Source organism: Acipenser ruthenus, unplaced genomic scaffold (genome assembly GCF_902713425.1).
Source record: "Acipenser ruthenus unplaced genomic scaffold, fAciRut3.2 maternal haplotype, whole genome shotgun sequence".
In the NCBI taxonomy this organism is placed as follows: Eukaryota; Metazoa; Chordata; class Actinopteri; order Acipenseriformes; family Acipenseridae; genus Acipenser; species Acipenser ruthenus.
Window position 1 is genome coordinate 77,501 of NW_026707510.1, and position 16,335 is coordinate 93,835.

The 16,335-nt window shown below is 45.7% G+C and overlaps 1 protein-coding gene across 15 annotated transcripts in view; it reads left to right on the forward strand.

Moving 5' to 3' along the window:
• Positions 1-16,335, forward strand: part of LOC117966726 (catenin delta-1-like) — a 45,925-nt gene that overhangs the window by 2,137 nt on the left and 27,453 nt on the right. The window lies entirely within an intron of this gene.

A 16,335-nucleotide genomic window follows, 5' to 3' on the forward strand; every position in this document is an offset into this window, starting at 1 on the left:
ATGATATGTTGTCAATTGTAGTATTATTATTATTATTATTTATTATTATTATTTATTTCTTAGCAGACGCCCTTATCCAGGGCGACTTACAATTGTTACAAGATATCACATTATTTTTTACATACAATTCCCCATTTATACAGTTGGGTTTTTACTGGAGCAATCTAGGTAAAGTACCTTGCTCAAGGGTACAGCAGCAGTGTCCCCCACCTGGGATTGAACCCACAACCCTCCGGTCAAGAGTCCAGAGCCCTGACCACTACTCCACACTGCTGCCCTGTAGTGTGTGTGTATATATATATATATATATATATATATAATGTGTGTATGTATATATGTTGTCAATTACATATTATATGTAATATATATTATATATATAATTATATGTAATATATTTGTGATATATAATTAGTCAAACCTGTATTCAGAGACCACTCAAGGAAGTCAAATAGTGTCCTTTTCAAACCCAGGTGGTCTCTTAAGAGAGCCTGTATGTTTTCTATGTATCTGACATGCTTTCCTGTAATTCTGTGTGTATTTTAAATACACTGTAAAAGACTGTGATGTGAGGAGGACCTTTTAAGTTTCTCCATGCGTTCTGTCTTCCTTTCACAAGAAAGCCTTGCTTTGATAGTGTTATCGATCACGGATGAAATCCCGCTGAAATGGGTGCTTGGTACAGGTTTGAGACCCTTGCTGGGTAATTATTGCGCTCGGTGGGCACTGTTAGACAGGCTGTCTCTTCATACAGGTGCATTAAAAAGCACAGGTATCACTGGGAGGTATTTAAAGTGATTATTTAGACCAGGTGGTCTCTATTATATATACAATGTGTATTTTGATTACTTTTTGTATGAATTTAAAAATGCAGTTTCGTTTTTATTTATTATTTTTTCCCTGAGGTAGATGTGTTACGGCATCGTCCTAGTCGTTTTATTCAGTGCCTGGTAGTTATTGTTTTCTGAAACTTTATTTTTAACATTTTTAGACTAATTTAATACTGCCTATTCTGTTTTGCTAGCTTTACTATTAAGTGTGTGCATTACTGGATTCTAAAATGGAAATTATTAGTTCAGCCGTGTGTGTCTCGCTGTCTGTGTGTCTCGCTGTCTGTGTGTCTCGCTGTCTGTGTGTCTCGCTGTCTGTGTGTCTCGCTGTCTGTGTGTCTCGCTGTCTGTCTGTCTCTCTGTGTCTCTCTCTGTGTCTGTGTGTCTCTCTGTGTGTGTGTCTCACTGTGTCTCTCTGTGTCTGTGTCAATGTGTGTGTCTCACTGTGTCTCTCTGTGTCTGTGTCAATGTGTGTGTGTCTCACTGTGTGTGTCTCAGTGTCTGTGTGTCTCAGTGTGTGTGTGTGGTGGGGGGGTAGCATTTATTTGGTATGTTTTGTCAAACTCTATTGTACTGTAGAAGTTAAGATTCAAGCATTTATTAATTTATTTTTAATTGACCCCAAAAATAGTCTAAGGTGTTTCAGCGTTCTTGTACCTCAGCTCTGTACAGTAAAGCGGACCCCATGATATAGCAGGATTGCTGTTTGAATTACACTTCATCTGACTCTCACAATGTCTCTCTCTCTGTGTGTCGAGACACTGCGCATGCAAACAGTAGAGCCTCTTGTAATTTGATTTAATTCCATTTGATTTAATTAAGTCAATGGTAATTGGGTAACCTGCTTAAGGAGCTGAAGCCTCTTTGGCTCGGAGGGTCTTGTGCTGGGACGGCCAGCCCTGTGCTTGTGATCTTGAGGGCGCAGGTAGAATCGCTTCAGGCGGGGGGCGGGAGGGGGGGATTTGCCCCAAAGGTGTTAATTTAAAAAGCTGAAGCAGCCTTGCTTGGTACTGGTACTATCTGCCTGGGGTTCAGAACTCCATGAAGTTTTACTTATTATTATTATTATTATTATTATTATTATTATTATTTTTGATAAGGAGCCTGGAGTTTGAGCAGGGTTACAAACTCACACTAGCCCTGCTGCTGCTGCTGCTGCACCCAGTCCTGGGGTTCAGAGCTCCCCTCAATGAAGTCTAGTATTATTATTATTAATATTGAAATGATCAGGAGCCAGGAGTTTGAGCAGGGTTACAAACTCACACTAGCCCTGCTGCTGCTGCTGCTGCTGCACCCAGTCCTGGGGTTCAGAGCTCCCCTCAATGAAGTCTAGTATTATTATTATTAATATTGAAATGATCAGGAGCCAGGAGTTTGAGCAGGGTTACAAACTCACACTAGCTCTGCTGCTGCTGCTGCTGCTGCTGCACCCAGTCCTGGGGTTCAGAGCTCCCCTCAATGAAGTCTAGTATTATTATTATTAATATTGAAATGATCAGGAGCCAGGAGTTTGAGCAGGGTTACAAACTCACACTAGCCCTGCTGCTGCTGCTGCTGCTGCACCCAGTCCTGGGGTTCAGAGCTCCCCTCAATGAAGTCTAGTATTATTATTATTAATATTGAAATGATCAGGAGCCAGGAGTTTGAGCAGGGTTACAAACTCACACTAGCCCTGCTGCTGCTGCACCCAGTCCTGGGGTTCAGAACCCCCCTCAATGAAGTCTGAGAGACTTCTAGTGGAAACGTTTGTCAAAAGAATTCGAAGTTTGTTCTGTAATTGCTACCCCACCCCCCCCACCCCTTCTGCACTGCGGGTGAACAGACCCCCCCGGAGAGGTGCAGGGCAGGTTTGATTCGTTTTGCAGCGTGCTGCTCCACCCGGCTCACACACAGCAGCTTCCAGGCGAGTGCTGACAAGCAAGGAGCAAGAGACTCTACCCTCCTCTAGTCCCCTTCTCACCTCACCACATGATTCAACAACAAACGCCTCCACTAGAAGTATTTCTCAGCGTCTTCAGTGTAAATTCAATGGCAAACGTTTCCACTAGAAGTCTTTCTCAGCGTCTTCAGTGTGAATTCAACGGCAAACGTTTCCACTAGAAGTCTTTCTCAGCGTCTTCAGTGTAAATTCAATGGCAAACGTTTCCACTAGAAGTCTTTCTCTGTGTCTTCAGTGTAAATTCAATGGCAAACGTTTCCACTAGAAGTCTTTCTCTGTGTAATCTCAATGACACACACATTATAACACAAGTTATTGCATCACTGTGATGCACAGAGCTGGCTTTGAGCTGTTCACTTGTTGCTGGGATCTTGGCACAGGTGCTGTATCTGTGCCCATGCTGCTGTCTCCTGTGTAGGACTGACTCACTCATGGAAATCTCATGCAAATTCTCAGCACACGTTTTAAACGCCAGGTATTTAAAAAAAAAAAAAAAAAAAAAAAAAAAAAAGTTTAAAATGCTAACTGTGGAGTGCAGCTAATTAATGTGCTGGTAACGAGACTCCTATCCCACAGCAATGTCACCCAGTCCAGGTTTTACTACCAGCTTGATCAGCCCCCAGTGTGTCTAGCTAACAAGCTCAGGTGTGTCTTATTATTAAACTCCCAGTGAAACCAGGACTGGATCACACTGCTGTGCAGCGGGAGTCTGATTCCAGTCCAGTCTAGTGATATTAAACTGCAGTTACAATGTAATTCCAGTCCAGTCTAGTGATATTAAACTGCAGTTACAATGCAGGGATGGGAATCAGACTCCCGCTGCACAGCAGTGTGATCCAGTCCTGGTTTCACTGGGAGTTTAAGACACACCTGAGCTTGTTAGCTAGACACACTGGGGCTGATCAAGCTGGTAGTAAAACCTGGACTGGGTGACACTGCTGTGCAATAGGAGTCTGATTACCAGCCCTGTAGATCCTGTCTATTCTGCAACTGTTTGATTTTGACGGTGGCGAAATAGTGATTTCACAGCCGACTGTGGCTAGCAGTTAGCATGGGTGTGTCTGCCTGCCTGCCTGTTTGCCCGTGAGTGTTGAATCAGCAAGGCTTTGTGATTTTCACATCGTGGTTCCTGTGGCAGGTCTCTGTGTCCGTCAGTCACGTCACGTGGGTCTGTGAGCCGATACTGTGTGTGTGAGTCAGGGAGGGGCTGCGAGAGAGTGTGGTAATGACAGAGAGGTGTAGGTGTGTGTGAGAGAGAGAGAGAGAGAGAATTGAATAGGGAGGGAGGGAGAAGAGTGACTTGCTTTACTGATTTTAAACTTTATTAGTTTTCATTGGACTTGGGTCCTGTTCTTTGCCTTCCTCTGGAGGCCTGGGTTCCAATCCGGGGGGGCTAGGTGTCGTTCAGGACCTTATTGAGCTCGCAAGTTATTGAGGGGAACAGAATCTGGGGGTGTGTGGAGGCTGTCTGTCTGTCTGCAGCTTTAATGAAACTAAACTCTTTTCAGAATGTAGTAAACTAACACAGACCCCAAGAAGAAGGGATTATATTGTAGCGTCAAACTGAACAGGATTGTGGGACTCTGTCTGTCTCTGTCTGTCACTCTTACATTTTCACACGTCTAGAGAAACGCTCGTCTGATTTGTGTTGAAACTCGTTCAGGACCTTCTTGAGCTCAGACTCTGGGGGGCGTCTGTTTGTGTCACACTTAGATATCTGGAAGAGTTTGTCTGATTTGATGAAACTTGCTAAGTTTTTACAGCCGTGGCAATAGGGTGTGTGTCACCGACACCTGCTTGATTCTACACCCCCAGTCTCTGTAGAGCGCCCCCAGCCTCTCCAAGTCTCTCTGTAGAGCCCCCCCCCCCAGTCTCTCTGTACAGCCCCCAGCCTGTCTATCAGTCACTGTGGTTTGTCTGAGAATTCGCAGCTGAGCTGGCTTTAGTCATGGTTTGTGACTCTGTTTAGTCCGAGTGTCACGCTGCGTGTCTAGTGGTGTGTGTGTGTGTGTGTGTGTGTGTGTGTGTGTGTGTGTTTGTCGCCGCAGCTCTTGTCGCGTTTGTAGGTCAGGGTGTCGCTGGGTGTGTGTGTGCTTGACGGCAGTCTCTCGTTCTCAGTGTGTGTGTGTGAATGCTTGACGGCAGTCTCTCGTTCTCAGTGTGTGTGTGTGCTTGACGGCAGTCTCTCGTTCTCAGTGTGTGTGTGTGTGTGTGTGTGTGTGTGTGTGTGCTTGACGGCAGTCTCTCGTTCTCAGTGTGTGTGTGTGAATGCTTGACGGCAGTCTCTCGTTCTCCGTGTGTTAGCCCATGCAAGCCGCGACGGGGGTGGGGAGAGAGAAAGCAGTCTGAAGGGAGGCCGGTCCTGCCAGCTCTGCGGGGCGGTTGAACCGGTTTCTTATTGAGTAACGGCAGCTCGGGAGGGTTTGGCAAGGTTTCTGAATTGAGTAATTGCAGGTCATGCAGTGAGGTGTGTGTGTCTGCGTGTCTGTCTCTCTGCCTGTTATCTGTGTACATCTATCTGTGTGTCTGTATCTGTGTGTCTCTCTGCATATCTTATTTGTGTGCATCTCTCTCTCTCTCTCTCTCTCTCTCTCTCCTCTCTCTCTCTCTCTGCCTATGTTATCTGTGTGCATCTATCTGTGTCTGTATCTGTGTGTCTCTCTGCATATCTTATTTGTGTGCATCTCTCTCTCTCTCCTCTCTCTCTCTCTCTCTCAATTATTTGTGTGCATCTATCTGTGTGTGTGTCTGTGTGTCTCTCTGTATATCTTATTTGTGTGCATCTCTCTCTCCTCTCTCTCAATTATTTGTGTGCATCTATCTGTGTGTGTGTCTGTATCTGTGTCTCTCTCTGCCTATGTTATCTGTGTGCATCTATCCGTGTGTGTCTCTGCCTATCTTATCTTTGTGCATCTATCTCTGACTGTATCTGTGTGTGTGTGTCTCTCTCTCTGCCTCTTATCCGTGTGCCTGTGTGTGCGTGTGTCTGCCTATCTCATCTTATCTGTGTCTCTCGAGTGCCTTGCTGGAGTAACGTGATGCAACACCTCATTTGATCCACCGGCGTTGCTCAATATCATCGACCTGTCTTCCTGAATGAAGAAACTCGACCGCGCTTCAGTTATCCGACTGCTTTTTACAAAAAAAAAAAACACGTGAGGACTTTGCATTGACTCCCATGTAGTGTAGATGTCCTGCTCATAACTGTATTGAAAGACTTCTGCAGTCTTTTGAATTTCAAATGGTCAGCTACCCAGGGGAGCGCTGTACTAAAAAACACACACACAACTTCACAACTTCAAACAAAGGCAGTACTGTGCAGCCTTATTGGATTTTTTGAAAGACAGAAACTGCGGACGGGAGACGGCTGTTGAAACACCTGTCTCCTCTGCTTCTCCGCTGCTCCTGTCTGCCGGGATTGCGCGGTGATATCTGGCATCGATTTAGCAGCCCTGCCAGTCTGTGTGACCGGGGGGAGTGAAGATTGAATTCGCTAGCGCAGGTGTGACCTTTTGACCTGTTGTGGTGTGTGTGTGCCAGGGGGCCAAAGGTCACGCATTGTTGCATATTTCACTGGTCCTGGTTTGCGTTTCTTTTTAAAGGTTATGTTTTTTTTGGGGGGGGAGGGGGGGGGTATAACTCTGTTTTTTGTTCTTTTTGAGATCAGAAAATACAGAATTTTTTTTAATTCCAAAAAGTCATTTTTTAAACAGTCTGGAGTCAGGGGTGGATGTTATCAGGCAGGTTGAAAGATGGAATTGGTTTTGAAGGCTAAATTGACGACGGTGAAGAGTTTATCTGCTTTACAAAACGGCTTTGAAATCGGCGAGCGTTCTTTTTTTGAAGCGAAGTTCCTGTTCCTGGGGTGTAGGAACCGCGCACCGCGAGCGATCGCTGTGTCCGTGCAGCGTTCAACTCTGTGTGGAAAAGAAATCCACTGTGAGATCGACTGCCCGGCGCTGTGCACCAACTCCTGTGTAAAGAACACACGAAAGAGAACGCCTCGGCTTTTATATTTCACAGGGTTGGGCTTGACTGGAGGGTTAACGTTGTTAATAAACACTGTGATCAGCCCTAGTACTTGGGCAGCGTGATCTCTTCCACTGCTTATCTGTGAAATATTTATATATATATATATATATATATATATATATATATATATATATATATATATATATATATATATATATATATATATATATATATGGCTCCTGAAATTCAGCAATGAGAGGCTGGTGAATTAGCCCTGTCCTCTCCTCTCTCCTTTTTCTTTCTCTTTCTTTCTTTCTTTCTTTCTCTCTCGTTTCTTTCTCTCTCGTTCTTTCTTTCTTTCTTTCTTTTGTTCTTTCTTTCTTTCTTTCTATTTCTCTCCTTTTTCTTTCTATTTCTCTCTCCTTTCTTTCTTTCTTTCTTTCTTTCTCTCCTTTTTTTTCTTTCTTTCTTTCTTTCTCTCTCTCGTTTGTTCTTTCTTTTTCTTTCTTTCGTTCTTTCTTTCTTTCTTTCTTTCTATATTTCTCTCCTTTCTTTTTCTCTCTCCTTTCTCCTTTCTTTCTTTCTTTCTCTCTCTCTCTCTCTCTCTCTCTCTCTCTCTCTCTCTCTCTCTCTCTCTCTCTCTCTCTCTCTCTGTCTGTCTGCCACCTAGCCCCTCCAGATTGGAGGAAGGTGCGAGGCAGGAGTGAGAGGCTGGTGAATTGGCTGCCTCTATCTGTCGCTGTACCTCCTAGCGTCTCTCCTGGTGTCTGAATTGCCGCTCCTGTTGAAGTCTTTGAACTTTGTCCTGTTTTAGCTTTGAGGGAGTGGCAGGCTAGTGTGTAGGACTCTACACTAGAAACAAACATATATTCTCTCTCTCTCTCTCTCTCTCTCTCGTGTGAATTTTAGTCGCGCTGCAGGAATTTCTCTTCTGTACAGATGGGACATGTTGAGACCTCGTCTGGAATGCGCTTATTGTTCAGAAAGGGTATTTAGAGAGTGTGTGGGTGGGGTGGGGGTGAGGGGGCAGGTTACAGTGAGCTCCTGTTTTTAACTGAAGGTTAATCTTATCCACTTTTTTATTTTACTCCAGATTTGAGTTTGTCCAGTCGACCCCGTCTCTTATCAGGTAACATGTCCAGTCGACCCCCTGTTTCCATACCCTTCCTGGTTAAATCCAGCAGGACAGCCCTGTGTGTGTGTGTGTGTGTGTGAATACACGTCTGGCGAGAGCTGCACACATCAACGACTCTTCACAGTGAAGAAACAGCTGCTTGGGTTTGTGTGGCTCGCCGTTCTCCGCAGAGTCTCAAGTCTAACCACGATCCACACAAACACAAGCAGCTGTTTCCTCTCTGACCCGGTAAATCAGCCCGATTTTGACACCAGCCACCCTCCTCGTCCGACTCCCGGCACCCGATTTCTGCGCAGCGTCCCTGTGACGGGTGCGTGCGACACGAACGTGTGTTTGGAGGCGAACGCGGTGTCTCCATTCTGTTAGATGTTTTCTGTGCCAGCGTTTTGGGAGTGGTGCTTTTCTTAAATGTTTTATTTATTGGTGTGTTCTCTGTTTTTAGTTGCCTCCAGAAATATCCATTTGTTTTCTCTGCGGATTTTCTTTTGAGGTTTGTGTTTGTGAACTTGTGACTGTCTGAGCTCCCTGTAAAACCTGAACTGGAGGTGTGGAATTCAATCTGTTAACAAGGGAACATTATTCAGCAGCTTTCATTGGACTCTATGAAGCTGAGGGAGTTCATTCTATATAGAGGGGGTGGAATTCAATATGTTAACAAGGGAACATTATTCAGCAGCTTTCATTGGACTCTATGAAGCTGAGGGAGTTCATTCTATATAGAGGGGGTGGAATTCAATATGTTAACAAGGGAACATTATTCAGCAGCTTTCATTGGACTCTATGAAGCTGAGGGAGTTCATTCTATATAGAGGGGGTGGAATTCAATATGTTAACAAGGGAACATTATTCAGCAGCTTTCATTGGACTCTATGAAGCTGAGGGAGTTCATTCTATATAGAGGGGGTGGAATTCAATATGTTAACAAGGGAACATTATTCAGCAGCTTTCATTGGACTCTATGAAGCTGAGGGAGTTCATTCTATATAGAGGGTGTGGAATTCAATATGTTAACAAGGGAACATTATTCAGCAGCTTTCACTGGACTCTATGAAGCTGAGGGAGTTCATTCTATATAGAGGGGGTGGAATTCAATATGCTAACAAGGGAACATTATTCAGCAGCTTTCATTGGACTCTATGAAGCTGAGGGAGTTCACTCTAGAGGGCAGGATGCTAAACTCTTGGTCACAGCAGCAGTGTGCCAGTGTCTCTGCACAGCGGGGGTGGAACTGAAAGTACAATTAAATATATTTTATAGCATTATTTTCCGTCGGTGGGGGGGGGGGCACATCCGGCTCATGAGGTCATCTTCCATATAAAGACCAGCAGTTTTTTTTATTTTCTTTTGTATTGTCCCTCCCCATGTGATTCATCAGTTACACAGCGAGAGCATCAATGCAGCCCTAGTGTGTTACCTGCACTGTGTGTGTGTGTGTGTGTGTGTGTGTGTGTGTGTGAACTGCAGTTATGTAGCCATGTGTTGCTCTGCCTCTGTCTCTCTGTCTCTCTGTGTGTCTCTGTGTGTGTGTGTGTGTCTCTTCCACTGCTTATCTGTGAAATGTGTGTGTGTATATAATATATATATAGGGCTCCTGAAATTCAGCAGAGAGGCTGGTGAATTAGCCCTGTCCTCCTCTCTCTCTCCTATCTTTCTCTCTTTTTTCTTTTCTTTCTTTCCTCTTTCTCTCTATTTCTCTCCTTTTTCTCTTTCTTTCTTTCTTTATTTATTTCTTTCTCTCTCTCTCTCTCTCTTTTTTTCTGGCTGTGTTCCCAGGTTTTCTCACTTCTGTATTTTTAGCTGCTGAGCTGCAGGCAGAGAAGTGTGAGTGTTCGGGGGGGGGGGGGGGGTAGGGGGGGTCTGTCTTTTTTGTTCTTGCAGCTGAGTTCCAAAAACCACATCCCTGAAACTAAACCCGGGACTGTCCCCATCCCCCCCCCCCCCCCCCCCCCCCCCATGAAACAGACTTCTCTACAAGAACAAACAGCCGGTGTGCAGCGAGCGTGCGTCCCTGTATTCGTCTGTCACTGCGTCAGAGTGAAGCTGCCACACAGAGTCTTCCCCGGGCACATGCAGGGGTTTGGAACAGGAACGTGCTGCTTGATTATTATGGGATGGGCCGGGGGGGACCGCGAGGTGCAGGACGCTGTGGAACGAGGGGTGCCGGTGAAGAGCCCGGGCCATCCCATGAGCGTTTCTATACAGATCGTATTTTGAAGCAGACTCCCGCTGCACAGCAGTGTGATCCAGTCCTGGTTTCAATGGGAGTTTAATAATAAGACGCACCTGAGCTTGTTAGCTAGACACGCTAGGGCTGATCAAGCTGGTAGTAAAACCTGGACTGGATGACACTGCTGTGGAATAGGAGTCTGATTCCCAGCCCTGCAATGTAATTCCAGTCCAGTCTATATTAATATTCCTGCAATTCTTTTCTTTCTCTTTCTCTCTCTCTCCTTTCTTTCTCTTGCGCTCTCACGCTCCTTTCTTTTTCTTTCTTTCTCCTTTTTTCTTTCTTTCGCTCTGTTTCTTTCTTTCTCTCCTTTCTTTCGCTCTCGCGCTTTTTCTTTCTTTCTCTTTTGCTCTCGCTCTTCTTTCTTTCTGTCCTTTTGCTCTCGCTCGCTCTCTCTGTATTACCAGCCCTGCAATGTGTGTGTGGTTCAAAGTCTCTCTCTCTCTCGTCTGTCTGTCTCTCTCTCTGTCTGTCTGTCTGTCTGTCTGTCTCGCTCTCTCTCTGTCTGTTTGTATAGTGACAGCAGGCTGTTTTGTTTGCACAGTGGTATTTCACCCCCTCCTCCCCCCTCGAATTCCACACAGATACAGTCAGGTATGTCCTTATCTCCCAGCTACCCAGATAAGAGTGATTCCTTACAAGGAGATGTGCTTCCTATCAGCACAGCGCGGACACCCTGAGCTTTGAACTTCCGAAAGCAAAACTTTCCAGCTAATCGAGAAACACGAAACACTATCTCAAAGTGTTAGAGTGTAAGAACATAGTTCACAAACGAGAGGAGGCCATCTTGCTCGTTTGGTTGTTAGCAGCTTATTGATCCCAGAATCTCATCAAGCAGCTTCTTGAAGGATCCCAGCCGCCCCCCACCTCCCATCACCATCCTCCTCATCGTCTCCTGTTACACAACGCAGTTAAACTCGCCACTCTGCAGTTGAACTGATGTTATTGAATCCATTCTCTCCCCTCTTATTAGCTTTATTAACAGGATCACTGGCCCCTCCCTTTAAAGGAGCGCTGACCATCTTTAAAATCCATTCTCTCACCTCTTATTAGCTTTATTAACATGATCACTGGCCCCTCCCTTTCTTGTACATCCTCGCTAAATAAATATTTCTTAATCCTAATCCTGTGACCTGGATTTCCCAGAATCCTTTGAGGAAGTGAGTCCCAGTTTTCCTGGAAATGTCTTTCCCTCAGTGTGGTGTGACGGTGTGTGCGACACGCCCTGACATCTCCTGATCTGCTGTCTGCCCAAAGCAGTGCTGAGGGAGGAGGGGAGGGGAGGGGAGGGGAGGGAGGCTGGCTTAGTCGAGGGTAGAGCTGCTTTTTAAAATCGTTCCTGCCGTCTTTTTTTTTTTTTTTTCAAACATTTTTGTTTTTTCAAACCCCCTGGGTCCTGGCTGGGGGGCACCCTGTGTGTGTCACTCCCTCTCCCTCGCCCCACCTCCAGAAAAAGCAGAGAAAAGCTTTCAATGGCTGAGAGAAGCCGAAAAAGAGGCGGATCAGATCAATACGCATCGTCCCGTCACCACGGTCATAAACAAACGAGATGGCTGCTTCTGCATCCAGCGCTCAAAGAACATCACGGACGTGTGCAGAGCTTTGAGACGCTCCAGTAATAAAATGAGTCGGATCGCGTTATCGAGGAGTTTGGTGATAAATCGAGTGATCAGGAGATGATTGATCAGTACGCGCGACGATGGAGAGAGATCTGATAAATACAGAGAACAAGGAGCAGGGCTGGAGAGGCAGAGAGTCCTGTTGATATGCAGAGACTTTTAAACCTGTTTTACTGGGAATTAAATTACTTTTAGACAGCGTATGTGAAATAAACAGAAACCTGCAGACAAACACGGGGGGGAAGCCCTGAATTCTACTATTCTAGAACACCATTCCCTACTCTAGAAAGCAGCTTCATACTTCTAGAACCCCCGTTCCCTGCTCTAGAACGCAGACCTTTACTCAAGAATGCCATTCTCTGCTTCTGAACAGTGACACACACCCCTTAGCCCTGTTTTTTTAAAGGATTTTTTTTAGGTGTGTGTTTTTAGAGTCATTCTTGTGTTAAGCCGTGTTTTTTTAAAGGATATGTGCTCTCTCAACCGTCACTTCAAACTGTTGGCAAACGACTTTTCGTAAACTGCAAGCTTTATTTAAATCTGTTTGTAAAGGTCTCTGATTCCTTAAGGTGGGAGGAAAAATAATAGATCTCTGTGTTCAAAGAAGGCAGTGCGTGTGTCTGTGAAGCGGTTTCTGTTTGAGTCTGGCTCTCTTTGCTTGTGTTTTTGAGGCGTGTCCCTGAGTTGTGGCTGTTTTTATTCTCTTTAGTGTTTTGTATTTTTTAAAGCATGATGCAATTTTAAACAAACAAACCCTCCTCCCCCCCTCCCTCCGAATTCCAGAGATAGCATGTCCCTGCCAAGGTGAACCAGAGTTTGATTAGGAAGTGAACAGAGCCCAGTTATTTCCACACTATCTGGGAACGGAAGACAGGAACCGTTCTGCTGGGAATGAGACCCAGTGGAGGCGGACACACACTGACACACTGACACACACACACACACACACACACACTGACACGCACGCGCGCACACACTGACACACGCATGTCACACTTTTCTCCAGATGTCTGAACGGCTGATCCCATTGTCACTAAACTTGCTGTTGACGTTATTCAGCAGAAGATATTGAGATACAGGGGGGGTGTCTGTCTGTCTGTCTGTCTGTCTGTCTGTCTGTCTGTCTGTCTGTCTGTCTGTCTGTCTGTCTGTCTCTCTGTCTCTCTGTCTCTCTGTCCCACTTTCCCATCTTGAGAGCACAAGAAGTTATTCCTCACACTGTAAATCTTTTTAAGAGAGTTTTCCAGGACGCCTCGTTCGCTTACTTAGAGGGTCTTCAGCACTGCTTATCAGATTCTCATTAAACTCTTCACTGGCATTGCTGTTCTGTCCATGCTGTTGATGCGTGTCCCGGTCAGAGACTCTCCCCTCACACTGAGAGCTCTGACCGGGGATGTGCAGCCGTGGGGATGAGGTCACTGACAGGCTGGTTTATATTGCTGGGATGGGGGGTGGATGATGTCACTGACAGGCTGGTTTATATTGCTGGGATGGGGGGTGGATGATGTCACTGACAGGCTGGTTTATATTGCTGGGATGGGGGGTGGATGATGTCACTGACAGGCTGGTTTATATTGCTGGGATGGGGGGTGGATGATGTCATTGACAGGCTGGTTTTTTGTAGTTTTTCTGAAACTCCGATCCATGTTTTTTTGCAGAATTTCTCTGCCCTACAGCCAGTTCAAAGCCCTCAACCATTATAAACAAACATCTCTCTCTCTCTCGTTCATTCACCCTGTGAGATCTGCATTCCCCTGGCTGTGGTCGAGAGGTGAAACTGAACAAGTTTCTGTCTGTGTCTCTCCTAAAATTTCCCCTTCCCCAAGGCAAGAATAACAGTGTGGGGCTGTGTAACCCAACGCCTGGTACAAAAAACAAAATCACTCACATTCTTAACATAGAGATCTCAAGAACTGATTGTGAGGAAAGTTGCTCAGGACCTCCTTGAGCTCACAAGTTATTGAGAGGATCAGAATCTGGGAGAGTGTGGAGGCTGTCTGTCTGCAGCTTCAATGAAACTAAACTCTTTTCAGAATGTAGTAAACTAACACAGGCCCCAAGAAGAAGGGATTATATTGTAGCGTCAAACTGAACAGGATTGTGGGGCTCTGTCTGTCTGTCTGTCTGTCTGTCTGTCTGTCTGTCTGTCTGTCTGTCTGTCTGCAGCTTTAATGAAACTAAACTCTTTTCAGAATGTAGTAAACTAACACAGGCCCCAAGAAGAAGGGATTATATTGTAGCGTCAAACTGAACAGGATTGTGGGGCTCTGTCTGTCTGTGTGTCTGTCTGTCTGTCTGTCTGTCTGTCTGTCTGTCTGTCTGCAGCTTTAATGAAACTAAACTCTTCAGAATGTAGTAAACTAACACAGACCCCAAGAAGAAGGGATTATATTGTAGCGTCAAACTGAACAGGATTGTGGGTGTCTGTCTTCTGATGAAACTCGCTAATTGACTTTCGGTTTATTTCAAAACAAGGTGTGTCATCGATATCCTTGCTCGACCCACCTGCACGAAAACACCCCTGGGGGGGTGAGAATTTCAGGTTTTTTAATGGGGTGTGGCTCAGCGTTAATTTTCTGACTGTTTTAAAATGAATTGCACGGCTGGCCTGCTACTCATCAATTCAATTAGACCGTCACTCGTTTTGCGTGAATTTCCCCAGACTCTTTTGAGTTCTGGTGTTTTTGAAATCATAACTACAGGAGCGGTGGGCTCTGTTGTGGTAAACTCGCTCGCTGCTGTACAGAGATGAGTTTCAGATCTTCCTGGACTTTTGTTCCTCGGCCGCAGAGCAGGAAAACCACATTTATTTTGAATTGAGATGTTTCTTTACAAATACTGTACAGACTTGAGGCAGTCTGAGCACGGCAGTGACACCCAACCCTTCCTGTCTCTCAGACCTGACATGCTGCATTCCTGTGTGTGTGTGTGTGTTAGAATTTCCGTTTGGAGAAACGTCAGAGTCTTATTCACAAAACTACAAGCCCCTTTTTTTTGTCACACATACCATCCATGACTAACACTCCACAATGCTGCATTCAGAAATACGAAGTACTGAATCTTTCTCAGCGTCTTCAGTGTGAATTCAACGGCAAACGTTTCCACTAGAAGTCTCTCTCAGCATCTTCAGTGTAAATTCAACGGCAAACGTTTCCACTAGAAGTCTTTCTCAGCGTCTTCAGTGTGAATTCGATGGCAGACGTTTCCTCTTGAAGTCTTTGTCGTCGTGTTTCTGATGGTTTCAGGATTTCCACGCTCATCCTGCTTGTCTCTTGAGTTCCTCTAGTCTTGCTCTGCCTTGTCTTTTGTGAAGTCACGAGGTGTATTTCAGTGCTGTGCTGGCGTGGGTCTGTGTGAAGCAGCTGGTCAGTGGGTGGGTTGGTTCAGTTCCTGCTAAAATACAGCAGACTTGAGTGATTGGAACAACATGAATGACCCCCCCCCCCCCCCGCTCTGCCTTTTAGATTTTAGAATAATCTTTTTTTACTTCATCTCGCTACAACTCCTAATATGGTGTGGTTTCAAGTCCATATGGTGTGCATTCAGGTCCGTACAGCATCCATTGACTTGAATGTCTGTGTCTCTCTCTCTCTCTCTCTCTTTGTGTCTTCTCTCTCTCCCTGCCTGTCTGTCTGCCTTCTCTGTCTGTCTGCCTCCTGTCTCTCTCTGTGCCTCTCGTGTCTTCCTCCTGTCTCTCTCTGTGCCTCTCGTGTCTGCCTCCTGTCTCTCTGTGCCTCTCGTTTCTGTCCTCTGTCTGTCTTTCTCGTTTGTGTCGTCTCTCTCTTTCTTTGTGTCCTCTGTTTGTCTTTCTCTCTCGTTTGTGTTCTCTTTCTGCCTCCTGTGTCTCTCTCTCTCTCTCTCTCTCTCTCTCTCTCTCTCTCTCTCTCTCTCTCTCTCTCTCTCTCTCTCTTTTCCTGAGACTTGACTGCAGGTGAGACGAGTTCATCTTTCAGAGAAGCTTCAGCAGGAGGTCCTGCCAGCTCAACCCCTGCACCTGTTCATTTAATAACACACCTGAACAAGGGGCTCCGAGCCCCAGGACTGGGTGCAGCAGCAGCAGGGCTACTGTGAGTCTCTAACCCTGCTCAAACTCCTGGCTCCTGATCATTTCAATATTAATAATAATAATAATAATAATAATAATAATAATACTAGACTTCATTGAGGGGAACTCTGAACCCCAGGACTGGGTGCAGCAGCAGCAGCAGCAGCAGCAGGGCTAGTGTGAGTTTGTAACCCTGCTCAAACTCCTGGCTCCTGATCATTTCAATATTAATAGTAGACTTCATTGAGGGGAGTTTCGCACCCTCTCTCCACCCCTGGCTCTCCCAGCTCCTCTGTGCTTGTCAGGACAGAGTGCTTTCTGTCTCTGGAGTGTGGGAATCTCTCGTGTGAGTCAGTGTGGGGGGGGGGTGGGGGTACGTCACTGACTTTCTATGGAAGTGTGTGCGTGAGACTGGAGCACAGGGAGTCTCTCTATATAAACTACACAGTGGTGTGGAGAGGAAGAGTATTATAGATAGGACTTCTGTTTTTGTATGGTGTGTTTTTATCAGTTAAAACCGGAAATCAGAAGCCCTAAACCCAGGGGAAGTCCATTCCAGTCCTCGAGGGCC